Source organism: Papio anubis, unplaced genomic scaffold (assembly GCF_008728515.1).
Source record: "Papio anubis isolate 15944 unplaced genomic scaffold, Panubis1.0 scaffold46, whole genome shotgun sequence".
NCBI classification, from domain to species: Eukaryota; Metazoa; Chordata; class Mammalia; order Primates; family Cercopithecidae; genus Papio; species Papio anubis.
The window spans coordinates 102,855-125,919 of record NW_022164783.1 but is presented as its reverse complement, the minus strand read 5'-3'; the positions used below and the strand labels follow the sequence as shown (position 1 = coordinate 125,919).

At 42.8% G+C, this 23,065-nt stretch overlaps 1 long non-coding RNA gene across 6 annotated transcripts in view; it reads left to right on the top strand.

Annotated features, from left to right (window-relative positions):
- Window positions 1-23,065, top strand: part of LOC110743691 — a 74,766-nt gene that overhangs the window by 37,786 nt on the left and 13,915 nt on the right. For 2 of the 6 annotated variants that reach the window (XR_002523079.2, XR_002523076.2), the window contains exons 2-5: window positions 13,624-14,141; window positions 17,652-19,006; window positions 21,589-21,671; window positions 21,817-21,891. This is a non-coding gene — a long non-coding RNA (uncharacterized LOC110743691). The remainder of the gene's footprint in view (window positions 1-13,623; window positions 14,142-17,651; window positions 19,007-21,588; window positions 21,672-21,816; window positions 21,892-23,065) is intronic. The other 4 variants (XR_002523075.2, XR_002523078.2, XR_002523077.2 and 1 more) reach the window with 3 other exon arrangements.

The window sequence follows — 23,065 nt, the reverse complement described above, 5'->3', positions numbered from 1 at the left end:
CAACCTTCAACAGACAGCTCAGAGCTCACCTTCTCTGTAAATTCTGCCCTGAATTCCCTGGCAGGATTAACCATACTCTCCTGCCTGCTCCCCTGCCACTCATAGCTCTCTATGGCAATTATTTGTAAGTAGACAGAGAACACAGGAAAGGCAGAGACTCTGTGAATTTCTCATGTCTCCATCCCCAGTGATCAGTCCAACAAATGTGTGCTACACTGAAATGGAATTATTTCCGTTTGAACAGGAACATGATTAATATGACATTGCATCCATAGGCTTATAGTGAAGACGGCCTTGGCGAAGCATTGTTTCTCAGGGCTTATGAATGTCTTCAAGAGCAGTTCCGATGATATTGTCTCGTGACATCTGTCCTCATTAAGTAGTTGGAGCAAATATTCATACCTTCATCTGATAGATAAGAAGCCCAGGAAGAGAAAGCTTAAGTGGCTCACACAAGGCTCAGCAGTTTATGCAGGGTGTAAGTCAATGGATAGGGTGGTGGATGGGAAATAATAAGAAATAGGGTTTGTACTCCTCAGAGAAATGACTTCATTAATTTTCTCTCCATTTACATCCAACTCCATCTTCTCCAGTTCTTTTCTTCGTGGGATCAGAGGAGCAGCCTTTTGATAGAAGGAAGGCATACCACTGAGATGCTGAATATGAACTGACCCTCACGTGGGGACCATTTTCCTGTAGAAGCAGCAACAATCATAATGCTCGCTTGAACTTGGTGCTTTTCTTCTCTTCAGCATAAAGTCTGAAGTTACCCGCTGATGCCTTCGGCACGGCAGTGGGCGGATGAACAGAGGAGAGGCTGGGGACTGCAAAGTGTGTTATTGTGGAGAAATTCTTGGGGCTCTCGGGGCTGTGAATGGATTTGGTGAATAAGCCAAGCTGGGGCAGTTCAATAGGTAGGGTGATAAGGAGGAAGCTGTGACATTGTTTCTACAGAAGGAATCGCTGGAGATCTCTCAGGGGCTGTGTTGTGTTCAAGCCACTGAGCAGAAAGGCTCATGGGAGGACTACGCCAAACCTTTAGACTTAAACAAAAAACCTACTTCTTAGGAACCCCAGGAATGTCAAGAAATCTAATTTCATAGAGGATTGGAAGCATTGATAAAAATCAATAGCTCTTTGACTTTGGGGTGTTGGTTTTCTCAGGTCTGTAATGCAACCCAGGTCTGTGGCAATCTCTATCGTGGCATAATGCAGTGTTTTGTGCAATAAAAGAGCACTCATGAAAATTTAGGAGTCTTGAATTGACAGCTCTTCTTTCATGTATTTCTTTTGGTACCTTAGAGGATAGATTTCCAGAGCACAGACCTCCCTGGCCTCACCCTGGTGCCATTTTCAACTTGCAGGAGGAGGGTGGGAAGAGAGACAAGAATAAAACAGCGTGGCATGCTTGGAAAACTGCAGTCGTTCTGTGTTTCTGGGGTATGGAGGATGTGGGGAGCAGTAAGCAATGAAGCAGGAGAAATGATCATGGACCAGGTTGTGGGGACCTGATGGGCCAGGCCAGGAAGTATGGATCAAAGCCAAGGGGACTGCCCCAGGTGTAGGCTGGCTTTGAGGGGGTGCTGGAGTTCAAATCATGGCGTCCAAAGGTACATGGCATACTTGGGCTTGATTCAGGTTGCACGGGTATCATAGGGTCTGATCTGAGGGCAGTGTATGCCCACAGGAATTCCCTGGTGGTAGTGACATTTGATGCCATGTGCTGGGTAGCCTTTTCTGGGTGATCAGGACCCTATGTTGTTGCTACAGAAACAGGACTCGGGATTTAGTCCTCTGCAGGAGAGGGTTGGCCAAGACAAGGCCTAATGCCAGGGTCCTAGGAAAATGGGCTGGGGTTCAAGGAAGGAATAGCCCAGCTGCTGTACACACTGGGCCAATCCAGAGTAGGAGAAGTTGACATAAGAAAATGGAGTCCAGGCAGCAGAATAATTTCAGATCCCACCAGCCAGTGGAGGGGAGACATCTAAAATACTCTCTGGACCACTCTGGCTAACACACACATTTAGTGGAACAGAACTGCACCCGGAGAGGCAGGGACTAGAGAAAGCAGAGACTGATGCGAAGATTTCAAAGCAAAGAGTAGCTCAAGTTCGAGTGAAGGAGTCCTTGCACGCTCCTTGGAAATGCCAAACTGTTGTTTTTGTGACCTTCACAGATGTCCTCAGCCTGGAGCACTCCCCCTGCTCTGACTTCAGCCATGAGCTGTCAGCAGGCCAGTCCACAGGCTGAGAACCCAGTGTGAATGTGGGAAACCTGCCGCCCAGGCCGACCTGAGCCTGGAACTTTCTTTCCAGAGGTCTGCTTGATCTGAGTGAAAGCTGGGACAGGCCGTCCTCTCAGAAGCATTTCCTCACTGCCTGGAAAATAACCCTCTGGATAGGACAGGCCTGATTGTGAAAGGAAATTCCAGCTCTACAGGGGACCAGTCCAGACCCCTGTCCTATTGCCTAAATAATCACTTTGTGAGGCTTCCAAGAGCAGTATTTTCAGAATAGTTTATGAGAAATCTTCTGATAATATAATCTGCTCAGTGTGCAGAAAGATTGTTTTTTTTTTTTCATCTACCAAACACACATCTCTCTCACACACACACACACACACATTGTGGGACATTTACTGCTAATTTCAAAGAGCAGCTAATGGGTTTTTTCTTCCCCTAGTCATCTGGGATGCTGAACGATTTTAAATTGAATTGTTCCTGAAGTATTGCGAAGAGATGATTTAAATAAAACTCTCCTGCCTGCTCAGACTGTGCTTTGGGCCCTCAGCCACAGTCTGGGGTCCTGTCACAAATCTGGGCCACCATGTTGTCACTTCCCTGACCCTGAAGTGCTTGACCTGATGGGTAGCACATGTTGAGGAGTCCCCAGGACACAAGTGACATCTGCATGTTGATTTCCCTCTGCTCTAACACCAGCCAGTGCTGGGTGCACTGCAGAGGCTAGGTTGTGGGCTGAAGATAGCCACAGAGGTCCCCAGAGAAGGTAGGTCACTGCTGGCAGACAGGGCCCAGGTCTTTCTCTCTTGGTAACTCCAGGACTAGCAAGTGCCATGCCTGCAGTTGCTTTGAGAAGTGGGTGGCATCAGTCTGCACAATGAGGGGTAGCACCATCTTGTCTCGGGAGTCAGGTCGGGGGCAAAGTGCAAGAACTCAGCTGAGATGAGGCTGCTGTGGGGTGTGGTACGTGGAAGAGCAGGAACCAAAGAAATGTCAGAGACCTGGTGTTGGATTAAGTGAACCCAGCCTCAAGATTAGGTGAACTTGTCGGAAGCGCTGGCTGCTTTTCCATCTCTGTCCCTGGGAGCTTTTCCATCTCCTTAAACTCAAGTAGAAGTTGCAGCTGTGAGGACTGCCAGTGGGCCTCAGGGGAACACAAGGCCTCTAGAGGGGCTTCACTCCAGCTCCCTCACCCCTCTTTCCTGCTGAGACCACCATCTTCTCATCCCCCCCAAATACAGGTTTCTAAGAAAGCCAGAGGAGGAAATTAGCATGAAAAAGAGAATTCTAAATATTCTTCTGGGTTCTGTATGATCCATAAAAAACCTTCAAAAGAATTGATTTTCTTATTTCCAGATAGGTAAACCAAAGCTTAGAGATAAGTCACCCAACTTGGGACACTTTGGACAGTGAAAAAGAGTGCTAAAAAGACTTATAAAGTATTTATTATCTGAAAAAAAAATTGGTTTTATATTTTTGAACTTACAAAATAATTATACTCAAAAACTCTTAAGAATAAAATTCTTTCTTAAAAATTCAACAGACATAAACCAGGACTGGCAAGAGGCATTCTGTGGTTGCCCTGATGTAAGTGACTTTTCCAGGATCACACAGCTAGTAAGTGACAAAGTCAGGCTTCAAAGCCAACCTCATTCCGTGATTTTATGCTGCTTCATTTTGTAAGCAAAAATTGTTGGAAGTCTCCTAGGTGTTCCAGAAGTTTCCTTCCAGCCTCAAGCATGCCCCTCTTTCCATGTAGGAGGTAGACTTGTCTGCCGGGCCATGTCCTTCCTACCTAAGCTCCTGTCAGATGGCTCCCAGTTGCTGTGCTTGGGCCCAGGCTGACCACTTCCTAGGCAGTGGCATTGGAGGTGGGTGTGGCCTTGCCTCCAGGATCTCCTCGCAGCTTGTACTTCCTGACAGCTGTGGACACTTGGCCTGACAGCAGACCTCCCGCTACCCTGACTTCCAGCAAGTGGGTGTTACTAAGCCTGGATGTCTCCGTCTCAGGTCCTCTGTGTTTCTTGATCCTTCCCTGCTCCCTCGGGTTCTGGCCATTGCTTCTGCCTTGACTACCCGCCCTCAAACATGACCCTGGGTCCCTGGGTATGGCTTCCTCCCTGCACAGCTTTGCTCACCCCTCCCTGACTCAGTCCAGAAATTCCTCTCTGACTGTGGTCCCTCCACCCCGCCTCCACGCCCCTATTCACAATTTGACAGTCTTTGAGATTTAATCAACTAGTTCATTGAGCAATCCAGGTGTATACCCACCTGATTTGAAGTGATTTAGTTTAATGAAGTTAATCATGTGGCCCAGGTTTTCTGGGGCAGCCCTAATTTCAACTATTCTGTCTCTTTGTCCTCACAAAAACTATCAGGTACTAAAAATCCTGGTATTTTGGCACAGAAACATCACCTTCAGGATTGCTCATGGCACCCAGAAAACAAAAAAGAAGCATAAATCCCTAGTCAGGCAATATGTCCCAGTTTTGGCTTAGGACATACAGGTCTCCGTTAAACCATTATTTTTTGCAACCTGGGTGAGCCTAAGAGAGAACAGCTTTTTTGTTTATTTTCTTGAATCATAATATTTCTGTCTCTAGTCCCTGTGTTTACTAAAGACACATCATGGTAGGACACATTTATTTACAAAATAAGTTTTAGTCTTATTATGCTGGCCTGGTTATTTGTATAAAGTGCAGCAACAATATTATTTGCCACCTAGGCCCATTTTAACAGGCGAACATAGCAGGGACAGACATTCTAAAAAACTGCAAGTATTGTCAGAGACGCTGACTCTCAACTGCTGTTAGATACTAGTCTGTGGTTTCTGAGTTTTTATTATTTTCTGCAATTTGGACTAAATCCTGAATTCTTTCTGGGATACAAATTCCTAAACTAACACTTTCAAAATTTTCTTCCATTTTTCTGATTTGGACTCAATGAAATTAATACTACATTATTCTTTGTAATACAGGCAGGAAAAACATCAGACTGTCACTGCCTTTCTCTTCTGTAACTAAAAATGCTTTGAATCTAACATCTGGGTAAATTCTGTCCAATGTTAAGAGAAAGAAAAGAGGCCGGGGGTGGTGACTCACGCCTACAATCCCAGCACTTTGGGAGGCCGAGGTGGGTGGATCACCTGAGGTCTGAAGTTCAAGACCAGCTGACCAACATGGTGAAACCCCATCTCTAGTAAAAATACAAAAAATTAGCCAGGCGTGGTGGCACATGCTTGTAATCCCAGCTACTTGGGAGACTGACAGGAGAATTGCTTGAACCTGGGAGGTAGAAGTGGTAGTGAGCTGAAATCGCACCATTGCCTTCCAGCCTGGGCAAAAAGAGCAAAATTCCACCCCGCCCCCCCCCCCCCAAAAAAAAAGGAAGAAAAAAAAGTTAACCCTGCAAAATCTAAATATCTTTTAATATATTCAGAGGATTTTTTTTTTTTTGCACTTTATACATTAAATAGGGCATTCTTAACCTGGACTGCATAACTTAATAAGTTATGCATATGCCTTATATGTCCAGAAATGCCTGAAATTAAAAGCATATTTTTTGTGCATATGCATAGGTGCATTTTTTGAAGGAGGGGAAGGTTGCTGTAAGCCACAAAGTAGGTTTTTGGTCTTTGTGAACTGCATGAATCACACCCAGAGAAAACTCCCTGGCCAGCAGAATTCACTCTACAACTGCTCATTGAATGGAGGCTCTGGCGCTCCCTTGGACCCCCTGGGGTTCTGCGATCTGTCTGAGGCACGTGGCTGTGCTGCTTCATCAGCAAGACTTTGATTTTGCTTGGTCCCCTTGCTCTTGGGATCTGTAGCTTCTCTGTGATGCCTCCTTCCCTCTCTGGCCTGCAAAGTCCTTGAAACCCACTGTGGCTGCTGCTATAAATCCTGCCTTATCTATGGATGGCTGACATGACTTTCATAGTTACACAAATGGAGCAAGCAATGTGCATGCCAGGCAACCCAGGCTACTTGCATTTCAGCAAAGTCAGTTGACACCTATTGGTGCCAGGCACTGTGCTAGAACCTAGGTGTAGGAAGGTAAGATAAAAAACGATGACAAGACCGGTTGTGGTGGCTCAGGCCTGTAATCCCAGCACTGTGGGAGGCTGAGGTGGGTGGATCATGAGGTCCAGAGACAGAGACCATCCTGGCCAACATGGTGAAACCCCGTCTCTACTAAAAACACAAAAATTAGCTGGGCGTGGTGGTGCATGCCTGTAGTTCCAGCTACTTGGGAGGCTGAGGCAGGAGAATCGCTTGAACCCGGGAGGCAGAGGTTGCAGTCAGTCGAGATCACACCACTGCACTCCAGCCTGGCGACAGAGTGAAACTCCATCTCAAAAAAAAAAAAAAAAAAAAAAAGATGACAAGCAGCTCTTGCCTTTCAGAGGACTCAGACAAACGAGCAACTCATTATAAGTAGTAAAAGGGCAATGATATGGAATTGTGGTCCCTATCTTGTCAGAGCTGTACAGTGACACTAACACTGTAGAAGGGTGAGCCTGCCCTGTGTTCCTCGGTGTCATCATTTACTCATCTAACAAATATTGATGGTGTGCCCATCCCATGTCAGATACTACATTAGGTCCCAGGATCCATGGCTGAGCAAACACAGACAGAGTTCCTGCCTAGGGTGGAGACAGACATCAATTAAGTCAAACCATATAAAATTATGACTGAGATGTGGGTCGTAAGGTGGGGAGACATGGTGCTATAGCAAATGTAGAGACTATGACAGGGGATGTTGGGTCTTGTCACAGGATCTCGGAAGCTTCCCTAAGGAAATGATGCCCGAACTGAGATCTTAAAGAAGGAAAAATGGGAGTTAATTGGATGAAGAGGGCAAGGACAATAAGGGAACTCCAGGCAGAAGGCACAGCATGTACAGAGGCCCAGTGGTGAGGGGTAACCTCGTTCCTGTTAGAAAATGAAAGAAAAGCCACGGAGGCCGGAATCCAGAGAGTGAGGAGCACTGCCTAGAATGAGGCTGCAGCCAGACTGTGAAGGGGTCAGTTTGGGTTTTGGTCTATAGGTTGTTATTCAATGGCAAGCCTTCAGGATTTCTTTGAAGGTGGGGTCTTGCTCTATCGCCCAGTCTGGAGTGCAGTGGCGAGATCATAGCTCACTGTAACCTTGAACTCCTGGGCCCGAGCAATTCCTCCCTGGCCTCAACCTCCCAAGTAGCTGGGACTAGAGACGTGTGCCATCATGCTCTGCTAATTTTTATATTTTTTTATAGAGACAGGGTCTTGCTATGTTGCCCAGGCTGGTCTTGGACTCCTGGGCTCAAGCAATACTTCCACCTCAGCATCCCAAAGTGCTGGGATTACAGGTGTGAGTCATTATGCACAGCCCCTTTGGGATGTTTTAAGCAGGAACATGACATGATATATGAGCAAACCATTTCAACAGGGGAGATCAGGGAAGTTTTCATGTGGTAGATAAGTGACTTTGGAGCTGACTTTTGCAAGATATATAGGAACTCAATTGTGAAAGAATAGGAAGGACCTTCATGGGAACCGGTGAAGATGGAAAATACGGAAGAATGAAGGCGTGCATGGTGCCTGGGGAGTGGTAAGCTGCGGGTATGATGGAAGCTTCATGTCTTTGAAGGAATGACTGAGAAAGCTAAGGGAAGCCAAACCATGAAGAGCTGAAATACTACACTGGAGGGTCTAGGTTTTATCAAGTGGGAAGTCAGAATTTTTGGGAAAGGGTATAGCATGATCTTACCTGCAACTTGAGTCCTGAAATTTCCACCAGAAGTGGTCCAGCCATTTCTAGCTTCTGGCATCCATCTCCAGTTGTACAGACAGGGATTTTAAACAAGGATTGCCGGATGACTTGTATTACTGAGGAAGAAACTATTGCTTGGTTCCCCTTTTGGCATGGGAGTGTCTTTGGTCATCATTGTACGTTGGGGTTGGTTTCATTGATTCCTATGAAACAGAAGAATTGCAAAGTCTTAATCCCACAAAGCAATGGGATCTAGACGTTCTCCTCATGTTCTGCCATTGATCAGGGACGAGGCTGCACTATTGGGGGAGTCTCCGAAGCAAGCAAATGAAAGCTAAATTTATTATGCTTTTGGAAAAGTGATAGCTGCATTGAATTCTCAAGTTTGAGATTTCTTGGTCTCTAAAACCTAGTTGGTAACTGGAACAATTCTAAACTTTCAAGTTCCCACTTCATGGAGAAATCTTAAACATCTTCCTGGGATGGCATTTGTATGGCGTGGAGAATGTGCTTGAATGGTACTAAATGGTTGAACCTCTGCAGAAGAAAGCAACCATTCTGTGAAGGGAGCTGGAAGACCAGTTTGTTAAATATACATTGTGACTTGGAATACTTACACAAGCCACGGAAATAAAGCAAAAACACGTGCTGAGCGTTTCTTCCTAGGACACACTCTGAAGGTGAAGATATAAGAGGAAATAAGTATTGTTTTGAAATTCTTGAGATATTTTCTGTATATGTAACAGTACTTTTTAAAAACGTGTGTTGTTTGAGAATTGAGGAAGATATTCTCTCCTTGAAGTGCCTGAAGGAAGGGAAAACGAAAATGGGAAGTAGATTTTGTTGAGTGTCTGATTTGTTTAGGGTATATCCCACATGTGGTGTTTTACTTACTCCTAGGACAAAGCTGCAAAGCAAGATTTACTGTACCCATTTTATGGCTGAGGTGAAGGCAGGCAATTCATAAATGGCAGGTCTACAATTTGGATTTAGGGTTGACTGCCTCCATGTCCATGTTGTTGCATTATTCCAATTTTACAGATGAAGAACCGGAAACTAGAATTTCATTGCTTAAATAAATGATGGTGCCACCTCTCAGGTCCAGGTTGTCTGACCTATTCACCGTATTGCCTCTGGGGAATAATGGAGTGAAACCCAAATCATCATAATAATACTAACTAATGTTTACTGAGCGTGGTGCTTAAACTCTGCACAGATTTTTATCTCATTTAACTGTCATAACCACCCTGTCAGGTAGGTGCTTGTATAATTCCCACTGTCTAGAAGAGGAAACTGAAGCAGGGAGCTGAAATAATTTAGCCATGCTCACATAGCCAGCACAGGCCAGATATGGGATTCAAACTTGTACATTCTGTCTCTAAAACCTGTGACCAAAGCTCCATTGCCACACAGCCTGGCTCTCAACAACCCACCCAGAGAAGCTCTTTGAAAGAGCTCTCCCTGCTCCCACTGAGACGATGCTTGTGTTTCTCACTAAGTTTCCTTTTATATCCATTTTGTCCTGCATATAAAGATACGGCTTACGTATGTCATATCAGGCTGTAGGAAATGCCATCCGTGTGTTCCCCTTGACCAGCTCCTAATTCAGAAGGTTTCGTTCTAAGTATCCTGTCAGAATTTGAGTAAGCTTAATTTACAGGGCCATAAGCCATAAGACACAGTTTCTTTTTGGATAGGTTTCATTTACTGACTTGCAGGATAGATGACTCATAAATAAATTGCTCCTTTTCCTTGTCGATTTCTGTCCCTATCTTTGGGAATGCATGGTTGCCTTAAATATCTGCAAAGAAAAGAAATTGGATTCTGTGTTAGTGGCACTGCTGGTTCTCTCTGTCTCTCTCTCTCTCTTTCTCTCTCTGTCTCTCTGACACATTCTGAATATTTTACCCCTTTTTTTCCAGCATGGAAATCTTTATAGTCCTAATAGAATTATTTCTTGTATGGTGCTTTATGCAAAATGGCATTATTAATATTAAAATGATAAATATCGTGACTCCTGAACTGATGTGTTTTGATCACACTTTAACTGTGGCAAAACACTTTTTTAAGATCCTTTCAAATGTTGTTATAACCCTATATTCACATGCCTACACAGATATGGGTCATGTGGGCTGACATTTAAAAAGATGAAACCCAACTAATTCTCCCACAATAGTCTTTGATATAAATTACAAGAGAACAACAAATTGTTTTGCTTCTGATGAATGTAGGGTAGGTATGTTTCAACAGAAATGTTAATCTTTGCTTTTCAAGAGGGAAGTCTTAAAATGGATTTTTGGACCTTGGCTCACAAAGCTGAATTTTTATGTTAACCTGGCCTTAACCATGCCAGACAGAGTCTCCCTCAGTCCTTGGGAGACAGAACCATGCACAGTGCTTGCTGCATCATCGCAGTCTGACGGAATAAAATGAGTTTAGGGCCAGGGATCAGGAGGCACAATCGCTGACACCAGCTTAGTTAACTAACAGAAGTGCTGAATGACTGGGGCAACTTCCTTCCCCCAGTGCCTCCATTTCCCCATCTGCACAATGAAGGACTGGAATTAGGTGGTTACTAAAGACTCTCTGGCACTAACATTTCATGATTCTATGATAATGGCCATGGGTGAAGTCCACAGAGGCCTCCTTCTTAAATGCTTAATGTAGAATTAGTACTTTATCACTTTTTCAATTACTAGCCTCTCTAGTTTTCCTTTGGAAGGAGCGAGAAAAAAACGAAGTACAAGAAATGAGAGGTCTTGTTATACCTGAAAATATTGATAATATAAAAAATATTCCTTATACTGCGTGTTGGTGAAAAACATAGGTATCCGTACAGAGCTAGGTCCTCTGCTGTTTCTAACCTTTAACTCACAAGGAAAGGATCAATTGTCCCATTTTACAATGAAGAAACTGAATTTCAGAGATGTAAACTCACTCGCCCAAACTTGTAACGCCACTGGAGAGGAAAACCCTGGTGTACAGAACTCCACACTTGAGCTTGGCTGCTGTCTCCACAGCCAGCCTGTCCTAACATCTGTGGGGATTAGGGCAAGAGAGCAAATGGACACCATTTATCTAAATATTTCTAAGTCAACCTTCATGTTTTCCCCATGGGGGCCTTCTTTACAAGGTATACATATGGGCCATTGTCATACTCTACTCCTCAGAATCCAGGTTAGTAGCAGCGTTTCCTGCCCTCTGATCTAGCTCATATGAGTTATCTCAGCTGTCCTTCATCAGCCTTTGGTGAACTGGAAGACTGGGCATTTCGTAGCTTCATGTAACCACAGCTACTGACTAACGACCCACATGTCTTTAGCTCTTATATTAGTTTCCTGTGGCTGCCATAACAAATGATCATCTACTGGGTGGCTTAAAACAATAGGAATTTATTCTCTCATAATTGTGGAGTCCCAAAGTCCAACACCAAGACATCTGCAGGGCTTCCTCTAAAGGCTCTAGGGGAGAATCCTTCTTTGCCTCTTCCAGCTTCTGGTAGCTCCAGGGGTTGCTTGGCTTGGGGATGCATGTCTCCAGCATCTGCCTCTGTTTTCATGTAGCCTTCTCCCTGCATGTCTGAGTGGCAAATCTCCCTCTGCCTTTCTTTTATAAGGATACCTGTCATTGGATTTAGGGCTTCAGAGGATCTCATCTCAAGATCCTAAACAAAGAGTCCAGCAAAGACTCTTTTTCCAGAGAAGGTCATATTTGTAGGTTCTGGCAAATAGGTTATGGACATATCTTTTGGGGACCACCATTTAACCCAATACAGTTCTGGATGCCACCAGCTGGGCTCAGCCAGGGCTAGGGAGATCATTGGATGTGCACAGGCATAGACGAGGCCAAAAGAAACATGGGAAAGAATCACAGTATGCCGAGAAGGAGCAGGAGATGAACTTGGGGAAGGAAAGGAACGTTTACTGGGGAGAGCTGCAGCAGTTGGCACACCAGGGCCCAGTGCTGTGGCATGAAAGCCCAAATACATTTCAACAGTCAAAGTGCATTAAGTTTCTACTCTGTGAGGTCCTATGGGAGAAGTCAAGACATTTCAGCCAATGCTGAGGCCCATGGTTTGCAGATTGGTGACAGGAATAGCAAAGAAGAAAGAACCCTTTTGTGATAGTAATTCAGTTGGTCCCAGGATGCAAACCATGCTGGGACCTTGGTAACATTACAATGGTGAAGGCTGGCAGGAAGCCATGTTGCAGTGAGATGGTGGCTGAAGAAATGATTTCCAATCCAAAATACAGCTCAGCAAAGGATAGAGCCGTAAACACTAAGCAAGGGAGGCCAAGTATTAGATTAATCATTGATAAATGATATCATTAGTCATATTAAAAGGTACCATTGATCAGGTATTTACTGTGTATCAGGAGGTTCTGTGCTAAACATTTTTACTGAGATCAATTTATTTAATGCTCACAACAGCCTATGAGGTAGGCGCTATTTTTTAGGGAAAATATGAGACTTGGAAACATTAAAGAACTTACCTAAATCCCACAGCCATTGTGGGGCAGGGCTAGTATTCAAAATCTGGATGACTTGAGTGTTTCTTTCTTTAGTCCTTGACTGAGCAAATGGGTGGAGATCTGCCCATATCTGGCAGGGGCCAGCCAGTGCCTAGGAGTACAAGGGGATGCTAAGTAAGTCTCTGGGAGGGGAGACATAAAAAACTAGGGCCTCCATCAAGCACGCTGGAGTTCACAATGGAGCCTCAAGCTGGGGACTAGTCAAGGAAGCCAGCCAGACCAGTTGGCGTGGACTGAGGTAGGAGGCTGGTCCTGCAGACTCAGCTATGGGCTAGCCCTGGAGATGGCAGCAGCTGTGTGTAGGGGCTTTCATGCCCCAGAGCTTGCTCCTTGTTCATGGAATAGTGGTGAAAGTAAGGCAGGCATTCTTGCAAAGGAAGCAGCTCAATGATTGGGAGTGAGGAGACTGTCTCTCTACTAGGAACTTCCTGAAGCAGGGTATGGGCTATTTTGGTTCTTCCTGTTTCCAATTAAGATCAGCTTAGGAGCAGATTGGAGGCAAGGGAATGGGCCAGGGGGATGGGCCTCAGTGCCCCCAGCCCTGAGAGAGTAGAGAGGAAGTGAGGTGGCAGCTGACAGACCCAAGTCTATGTGCATGTGTGTGTCCATCAAGAGATGGAGGGAGATGGGGGACTTGACTTTTTTTTTTTTTTTTTTTTGATAACCCAGCTACGGGCAGGGGACTCTGACTGCAATTTCTCATATGTTTGCCTCTGGCTTCCACATCCTACCATCTCAGAGTCTTTGTCTTCCCTGTGTAAAAAGTTAAAGCATGTACAAGTTCAGAGAATTTCTCAAAATGAACTTATTAGCAGGTTAGTTGTATAAATAAGTATTTTAATTTTTGTGGTGCACATTAAAGTTGGTGGATGGGAGACTGTCAGAATTCTTAATCATCATGAAATATGCTCTTAATAATCAGTCTTATTAAATCTAGATGAAATGCCTGTATGAGGCCCTATTTTAGTATTTTCTGAACTCACTGCAGCTTTTTTATCTCAAACAGCAACCACAGTCATTCTAAATCATCATCAAATTAACTATTTATGTTCCCCTTCACAAATGTTCCCTTTCTCCCCCTGCTCTGCCTCTCCACCAGCCTCTCCACAGATCTCCTGTTTTATGAAGAAATAATCAGCTCTTGCAGCTCAGCGGCGGGCACCCTTTGTGCGCTGGAAGGGAGATCCAGTCATGGGGCAGAGCGATCCCCTGAAGCTCCAGAAGTGCAGGGGAAGCATCTCCTCAGAGGAGGCTATTCCTGAATGAGAAGTCCTTGGCGTCAGGGAGCAAGAGAGTATGCCCACTGGAGCGCAGCCTTTGTAGAGAGACATCTGATGGCTCCCTTAGTCAGCTTCTCTTGGCAGAAGGCCAGTGAAAAGGTAACGCCTCATCTCCATTCCCTTCAGATGTGATTTGGAGGAAAGAAGCCGACCAGTTTTTCAAGACCTTTTCTGTTCTGCCTTTTGGAAGCATAGCGGAAGTTTTCCAATGCAGAGATATGAGTTGGCCAAAACCATGGTGGCAGATACAATGCAATGTCATTTCAAAGTCTGGAGAAGATCATGAAAGAGTTGCACCCACAATCTTCTAAGATGCAGGGAGGAAGAATACTCAGAGGTGACACCTTCTTTGTATGGACAAATTTCCCCTCCCCTTACTTTGGGACAGTAAGTTGGATTTTTACTAGAAGAAAAGGAAAGAGAGAATGACGTAGTATGATATGACAGCGTGTAGAGTACAGGTTTCTTATCCTACGACGACTATCATCTTGCCCTAGCCCCTGCAGGAGGCTGGCACCATCCTGGGAGCCCCGTGCCGTGGGTAGGGAAATGGAAGAGATCTGCCCAGCTTCATTCAGCCTTTGCCACCCTCATGTCCCTCCATTCATCAGGACAGCCTAGGCCAGGAGCCTCCCTTTCTTCAGCCCTTCTGCCTTCTGTTGTTACTCTGTTCTTTTTCCAAGGGTGGAGCTGAAGCTGGACCTTTGGTCAGGGCCATCACTTTCAGGTCCATTAGTGGCAAATGGTATAGGGGCCAGCTAGATATGAAAAAAGCTTTACATTTTTCTATGGAAATGTCATTTAGCAGTAAGTACAATGGACACCAAAGCTCACCTACTTGAAAAAGAGGGATATTCTCCCAGGAGGAGGCAGAAGGAGGGAGTTAGAGAAAGTCTCAGCACCACCAACACTGTTCCATCCCACGTGGGGAGCTTAATTAAGGCCAGGGGTAGTGAAGCCATTTTTCCAAAGTGACACAGCTGTTAGCACAGAATCTAAACCATTTGGCATAGCTCCTGGTTCTGAACATAGGATCTCTATGACCTTATGGGAAACGATTTCCTCTCCTTCCTCCTCCGTCCAGCCTTTCCTAATCGCTCCTCAATACGTCTGGGCTCTGTTTTGGCATCTGAGCCGCAGGGGGATTTTTGGGGTTTGGAAGGAGCTTCCACTGTGATGGCAGATCTGGGTTTGAATCCCACATCTGCCACTCACTATCAAGTGACCTTGGTCAAATGAGATAACCTTTCCGGGTCTCAGTATTCTCATCTTTAAAATGGAGGTAATAACATCTTCCTCATCAAATTAAATGACAAAATGCATGTGAAATTCCTGACGCATGATAGGTGCTCAGTAAATGCTACTTCATTCTTTCCTTCCACAAGAATGAATGTAATCAATTTAGGAACAGGATTCTGGACTGTGTTTGGCATCATTTACATGCTGCCATTACACAAACAAAGATGTTTGAGCCTGCAGTTGGCACTACTTTTTTGTAAACTGAAGTTGTCATTAAACTGAAATGAACACAGTATGTCAAGTTCAGCTATTTTTACAACAGGGAGAAAAACGCATGTCACTTAAGGACATAGCCCCCATCACAAGGAGCTGGGAAGGCACATTTCTGAACACCGACATGAGGCAAACCAGGGGCTTTTCGTAAGTTCAGCTGTGCCCTGTGAATGTGATGGTTTCTGTTCTCTGTCGTGGCTCAGATGGGCCAGAAGCCCAAAACAAAATGGTGGCATACCGTCTGCGGGCCTTGCAGGTGGCCAGTTGCCAGAATGCACCTGAGTCCTGGTTCTTCTCAGTCTCATATCTGGGATCCTCACATCTGAGCAACGTTGTAGACTAAGTTTCTTCTAATCATTCATTCTTTCATCAGACATTTACAAATATCTGCTTTAATCCTAAGCCCAGGGGACACAACGATTACCATAGAGCACCGAATAACCAAAATGTGTACAAAGTAATATTGCACTTAAATGATAGAAAGTGACATTGAAATAGGTAAAATAACCAAGCAACAATCGAAAACAATTGCATGTCAGCAAATCAGGAAATGGCTTTCAACAATGGTCATTTAGAAGGGAGAACTAGGTTTTGCTGCCATCACCTATACAGCAATGGAAAAAGAATTGGATTGCAACTCGGGGTAGTTAGGTTTAAATCCTAACTTTTGGTTCTGGATAAGTACTTTGTTTGAGCCCCAGTTTCCTCCTGTGTAAAACTGGAACTATAAATACTTTCCTTATGGTATTTTCATTAAGAAGATTAAAGTCAGTAAGGTTCTTGGAAACACCTAGTACAGGGCCTGATACATAACAAGTGCTTGGTGAACGGAGGCTGAAACTGAATTTGGAGAGGCTGCAGCGAGGGTCAGAAGCTTCAAACAAATCTCACATCAGATAAGGTTCAGGCAGCGTGACTTAGAGCAGATGGCTCTTCAATTATCCAAATTAAATTGGATGAAAAATTCACCCTGGAGATTTTTAGGTGAATTTAAATCCTGTGTCTCCTTTTCAGTGCTTTAGCTCCTTCCCTTGCCCACCCACTGTGTAGAATTGTTTTTCCTTTAATTTCCTCAACATTTGCCTCTTTCAAACTCCAAGGGGAACTCTTTTGTTCTTGTGGGCCTAAACTCTTCATTGACAAAGGAATTAGGAAGTCTATGGGCCAGGGAAGGGAATCTACTTTGAAGCTTCATAATTAGTATCTGCCTCAAATAGCTTCTTCTAGTGCCTATTTAAAACAGAAACCAACTTGTTCTCAACTCCCTTGATTACCCTCCTGCCTTTTGCCCCTTCCATAAAACAATGATTGTTTATTTTAATTGATACCAGAAAGTCACAGAATCATAGGATTAAAATGATAATAAGTGATGGTCAGGGCCCGGCAGGGTCTGGTGTCCTGGGACTCCTTGTCCAGTGCTCTCCTTCCTCACGCAGTCTCTGCTCCGCGTTCAGGTGCTCACTCAGTCTTACCCCCCACCCCACCCTCCTCAGCCCTCCCTGTATTGGACACACGCCTCATTCACTTACAACTGATACAAGGAACCCATCTGAAATGTATTCTGCAAGCACAGGATCAGCGCATCCTCATTTCCCCTGAGTGAACTTATCAAAACCTATGATTGTTTTATTGCCTTCTTCTCATTGTCATCGATACTGTCATTCTTAAAAAAAAAAACAAAAAAACTTCTGCAATGACATAGCGATGTTTGCTTTTCAAGGCACTTTTGTATACATTATTCCAGTTGATCCCCAGAAAACCTTGTGCAGTAGGTGTGGTATGATTATCTTTGTTTTATAGACGTGATAAAAACACGGATTCCCCTCAGCTCACACAGCAAGGCCAAGATGGAGCACCCACATCTCTGATGGCAGGCCGGGACTCTGCACTACACCGCTCTCTAGGCACCAGAGCTCCTCAGGGAAACTCAAACACCAGCTCTTGCCATGGTTTTCTGAAATTCCTCTTTAGCTAATTCCACCACCCCCATGTACACTTGCAGGCCTCTTTCTTCCAGGAATGATTATGCAGAAAATGGGAACTGACAGTGATAGATGGACTTTTCCATTTTCTGCTAACGTGGCTATGAAGTCAGAGCCCATTTTAATGAATGTCCATTAAGGTCAAATTTGGAAAGCAGGTATTAAGAGTCATTGCCGCTAATTACACCCTGAGAGCTCTATTTGTATTTTCAAATTGGATAAAAAGGTTAGTAAAATGGAACGTTACAGCACAGGCTGACTCCCGGCTTGCTCTCCAAGTTTTCGGAAATGATCGGCTGCCCAGACTTGCTGAGAAATAATGTTCTGTCTTATTCTTGCCTCGTGCCTCACAGGTGAGCCAGCGCCATGAGGAGTGGCTGCCTCTTGAATCCTGTCAGTCTCCGGCAGATCCGATTACATCTGGGGCCCTTAAGAGTACTTCAAGCAAACGGCGCTGGTCTATTTTAATCCTGCTCCTTCTAGAAACCAGAAACTGTAAGGAGAGTCTTCCTGCTGACAGGTGGCTCCATAAAAGTCGTCCATCTGCTGCTAATTATGGCAGAAAGAAAATTCACAGAGCCGAGTTTTCAGTTTATTTGCTAAAGATCTCCAAAGGTGTAACTGTCTTCCCAGATCACAAGGCCATTCACAGCATTACATCTAGAGCGCTTGTTAATTATTTAAATAATTTACAACCCGGGGTGGCAGCGAGCATTTAACAGAAGTCTGGCTGGGTGAGGATGGGTTTGATGGTTGATCATGGCAGAGGAGGAGAATCTGTTTTCACAGCTCACAGAATCTAGACTCGTGGGGTTTTGTTTTTCTCCTTACCATTCTTTCCAAGGGAAACTCAAAAAGGGGCAGAATTAGGTATATTTTAGACTTGATTGCTTTGATTCCCAAACTTGAGTTCATCTCTCTCTCTTCTTCATGGTTTGATCTACAAAATGGGTACAATCTCTCAACTGTTTTACTCAGAAGGCTTTTGTGATCTTGGAATAGGATAATTTATTAAAAAGTGCCTTGTATAGCGTAATATATAAAGAATTTTAGGTCCATGGAATAAATAGAAATGAGTAAGTCTGATAGGTCAGATGACAAAATAATTTAATAATAAAAGACAGATATTCTTCCCTTCCCTGTAGTTTTCCTTTCCTTCTCCCATCCAGATACCAGTAGAATTTAAAAGTTGCTTCCTTATTTTTGTTTTTAAAGAATTATATGTGTATATATATATTTCTCTTTTTCTTTCTGCAACAATAGCCTTACATTGTAGTTTAGTCATGGGTTTATGGATCCATCTCCCTTTGCTAGACTGGGAATGATTTGAGGATGGCAACAATATCTTATTCATAGTTAATGCTCCCAGTACCTAGCAGGGCCTGAAACATTGTAGATGTTCAATATATGTTTAATTGAAGAGCCTTGACATTAAGCAAATGAAACAAAGGTGATTTTACTTTATGATGAAGTTATAGTCAATATTAAGCTTAATTAGTGGCACTAAACCTGTCAAATTCAATCATTTTTGACGTATTTGATGATTTTTCTGCAGGTGCTAGAAATACTATAAAATGCATTTTAAAAGACATATAGCTTCAAGTTGGGTGTGATGAACTGGAACCCTCCTAATCCGTTCTGTAGGTTCTATCCTTGAGCATTACACAGAACCTTACATAAGACTCTGGTTTGCAGGTATAAAATGAAGGTAGGATTGGGTTAACCACATGACCTAAGTTACGTCAAATACTCTGATGGTTATAACGTGGAAGTCAGAAATTGGTCGCTAGTTGAATGATTTGCAGAGAATATACAGAAAATACACAAATCAAATGAAGTCATTGCACATGAAAATGGTAGAACAATGAGGCAATCGTGAGGTCAAATGCTAGGGTCCATGTCATGAGACAAAAGCGGTGCTAGGTCCCTCCTGACTCCATCTGGCCCATTTTTTTGCATTATATTTGGATGTCCTTTTACCTAGATAATATTGTTGGAATATAATTCATATGGTTTTCTATATATTCAAGTTCTCATAGAAGGCAGGTTAGGAAAATAAGTTTTGATAAAAATGACATAAAACAGCCCAAAACAATGAAGAAGTCTAAAAAAGTGACTAGAAAAGAATTGGCTGGGATAGTGAAAAGATTTTTATTGCAAAATGTCCTATTAGATAAATCTGGTTGCATTTGCTGTTGATTTTATTTTTAAAATGTTTTATTCTGCAGACTTTCTACTTCTGGTTTTTCAATGTTTCTCTATTCTTTGAAATGTTACATGCATATGGAAGCGGCAAAGTGGGCACTAGATTGGAACAGGACTCTCAAACCCTACCATTGTTTGGATCTCGGTTTTGAATTAATTGCCTAACTTACTTTGCCTTTAATACTTCCTGTTCTGGTCTTACCAACTTCTTACCTTGTGACCCAGTCCTTTGAAGCTGAGCTTCACTTGGTCTCATTTCTCTGTGCATTTCTTGGTTGCTTTCCTTGATCTCTCCCTCTAAACAGATCTATTTTCTAGATCTCTCTCAGCAAGCTCTCAAGCCTGCTGGGCAACCTCTTCTGGCCTGGCTTGGCCTTTGAAAGCATCACGTCTTTCCTGGTCCTTCTGGCCCCTTAAATAGGACTTGGCAAGACACTAGGTGGCTGAACCTCATGTTTTGGGAACTTTTGGTTACAGCCAGACTTCAATGAGTCTTCCTCCAATCTCTCTCACTTTTCACAATTTTTCCATTCTCCATTTTACTGTTGCATAAGTTCCCATGGCAGGATTTTCCAAAATCTGGTTGTGCTCAAAGCCTTGTATATTTGATTGAAAGAAACATTGCCATGGCTCTTTCTTCTTCCTTTTCCTATAGCTAATTGTAAGACTTGAAGAAAATGAAAAGGGGCTCCTACTTGGGAAAGAGCTGGAGAATTTTTGACTCATAGTCTGTATAACATGAACTAATGTATATTATACATTGTTGTATGATATTCCTTATTGACATTGTCTTTCTAAATATATGGTTGATTCCATAGAAGGTAAATACTTCTCTCTTCTCTCTCTCTCAGGTTTAACACCATGCCTGCACATACCGTAGGATCGTTAAGTATTTTTTTCTTTTTATATATTTTTTTATTTCAATAGCTTTTGGGGTACAAGTGGTTTTTGGTTACATGGATGAATTGTATAGTGGTGAAGTCTGAGATTTTAGTGTACCCATCACCCAAGTAGTATACATGGTATCCAATGTATAGTTTTTTGATCCCTTGCCGCCTCCCTTCTGAGTCCCCACAGCCCATTATATCACTTGTATGCCGTTGCATACTCATAGCTTAGCTCCCACTTATAAGTGACAATATATGGCATTTGGTTTTCCATTCCTGAGTTACTTCACTTAGAATAATGGCCTCCAGCTCCATCCAAGTTGCTGCAAAATACATTATTTCATTCTGTTTTACAGCTGAGTAGTATTCCATGGTGTATATTTAACACATTTTCTTTATTCACTCATTGGTTGATGGGCACTGGGTTGGTTCCATATCTTTGCAATTGTAAATTATGCTGCAATAAACACATGTGTGCAGGTGTCTTTTTGATATAATGGCTTCTTTTCCTTTGGGTAGATACCCAGTAGTGGGATTGCTGGATTGAATGGTAGATCTACTTTCAGTTCTTATGCAGTGCACAAGTTCTGCCTCTTCACCACATCCACCTTGACATCTATTGTTTTTTGACTTTTTAATAATATCCATTTTTGCAGGAATAAGGTCATATCTCATTGTGGTTTTAATTTACATTTCCCTGATGATTAGCGATGTTGAACATTTTGTCATATATTTGTTGGCCATTTGTAAATCTTCTTTTAAGAAATGTCTATCCATGTCATTTGTCCTCTTTTGATGGGATTTTTTTTTCTTGCTGATTTGTTTATTTGTTAGAGTTACTTGTATATTCTGGATGTCAGTGTAAGATCATTAAATATTAACTATAAAAGTCACCATAGTCTGTCCACTAACTCACACTTGAGTGTTATTGTTACCACCAAACAGCTGCTGAGAATCATATATTCTTATCTCTTCATTTTGTAAAGATGAGATACCTTTGTAAATCAAGGCCAGTGAGGTTATACTTTTGTTTTTCAAGAAGAACTATTAATGAGAGTGTGCCAATAACCCTAACATGGTGTAATGATGGTCTATGTCATCCTGAATAAATAAACAATTATTTGGGGGTGATTTTGTGTTTTAGCAAAGATTATTTCTGTGATTAAGTGAATTATATATGCAAAATATTTTTTGGCAGTTATATTCTTAACACTCCAGTGTGTGGCTTGATGTTTTGAGAAAATACCTACATTGTTACTACTCTGTGGAGCTTTCGCCAAGGTACATTTTGCTTTGCTAGTGTAGAAATGGCCTTTCTGTGGCCACTAAGGATTTCTTGGCAATCCTGAATCAAAATGTCCTTGCCAGAACCTAATTTGGGGAATTGCATCTTTTTCCCACTAATTAACTCCATTGTTTCAATTAGGAAAGAACGATTCCTTCCAGCCCAGAACACTGTCTCTGAACAGAAAGATGGCTTTGAAATGCTTTCACAATGAAGGTAAGGATTTGTTGCATTAAGCTCACCCAGCATCTCTTGTGGCCAGAATTTCAAGGTGGCTGACCCTGTTTTTTGAGCGAGAATATGTTGGAATCAGAGGGTTATATAGAGTTGGAAGTTATATCAAAGGAATGCAGGGGAAGCTAAAACGATCTTATTGTTCCCATTTGATGGATGAAGGCTCCCTGAAGTCAAGTATCCAGGCTCATCACAGTTAGAAAGTGGAAGAATCAAGATGAGAGCATAGGTCTGTTCTCTCCTTGGATAGATAGACTAGTTCTAACTGACTCAAGTGAATGTCACATCATTAAAATTAATTTCCTTAGAAGTGTAGTAACTAGCTGAGTTAATCAGTCATAAATTCTAAAAGCCATATCAGCCACTTGACTCTCATGGTACATGACTGAAGTGATACTTTTCACCTAGAGTAGGCAGCATAGTCAGCAGTCTGTGATCTTTGGCTAGGAAATCTAAAATTACTTCCTCTCTATTAATGCAAATTATTATAATTAACATCAGTGATGTATTTAATTGCTATTTGTAAAAGCTACTTTCTATCTGCATTAAGGTTTGAAAAATAGCTATAAATATTTTGGTGGCTTGTGACAGTAAATTAATTGCAGTACTGACTTAAGAATGATTTAGAACCTTGTTAATCTATTGGCTCATTTTTCCAAGTTACTTTGCCCCTTAGCCAGAAAAAGAGAAGTTACCAAAGATACCTTTGCCTTTGACGGGTGTTTCTTATTTGTTATCCCCATATTGAATATTTTAATGTTCAGGGAGAATGGTCGAATGTAAAAGATGCTTATTTGGCCTTTCAGAAGAGGCTCTAGGAGCTGATGGGAGGAGGAATAATATTAACTTACTCTTTCCTATTCTCATAAGAGTTCTTGTCTCATGTCACCCTTGGAGTGTTAACTGAGCACAAGACACGGGATTCAGGGTGGGACACATGTTCCATTCAGCTCAAAATATGCTCTAACAGTATATTTTGCTTCAACAGCATATTGAAGATTGTCAATGCTAACATCAAGAGGGTAGGAACAGAAATCAAACAACCTCTCCTACATCTTTAGTCTAAGTCTATATTATCCAGCTATTAATTTACAGGGTATCATCTCAGCTAATATGTCATTTTGAATCAATAAGTTCCCTGTTTTGATTCCTAGCT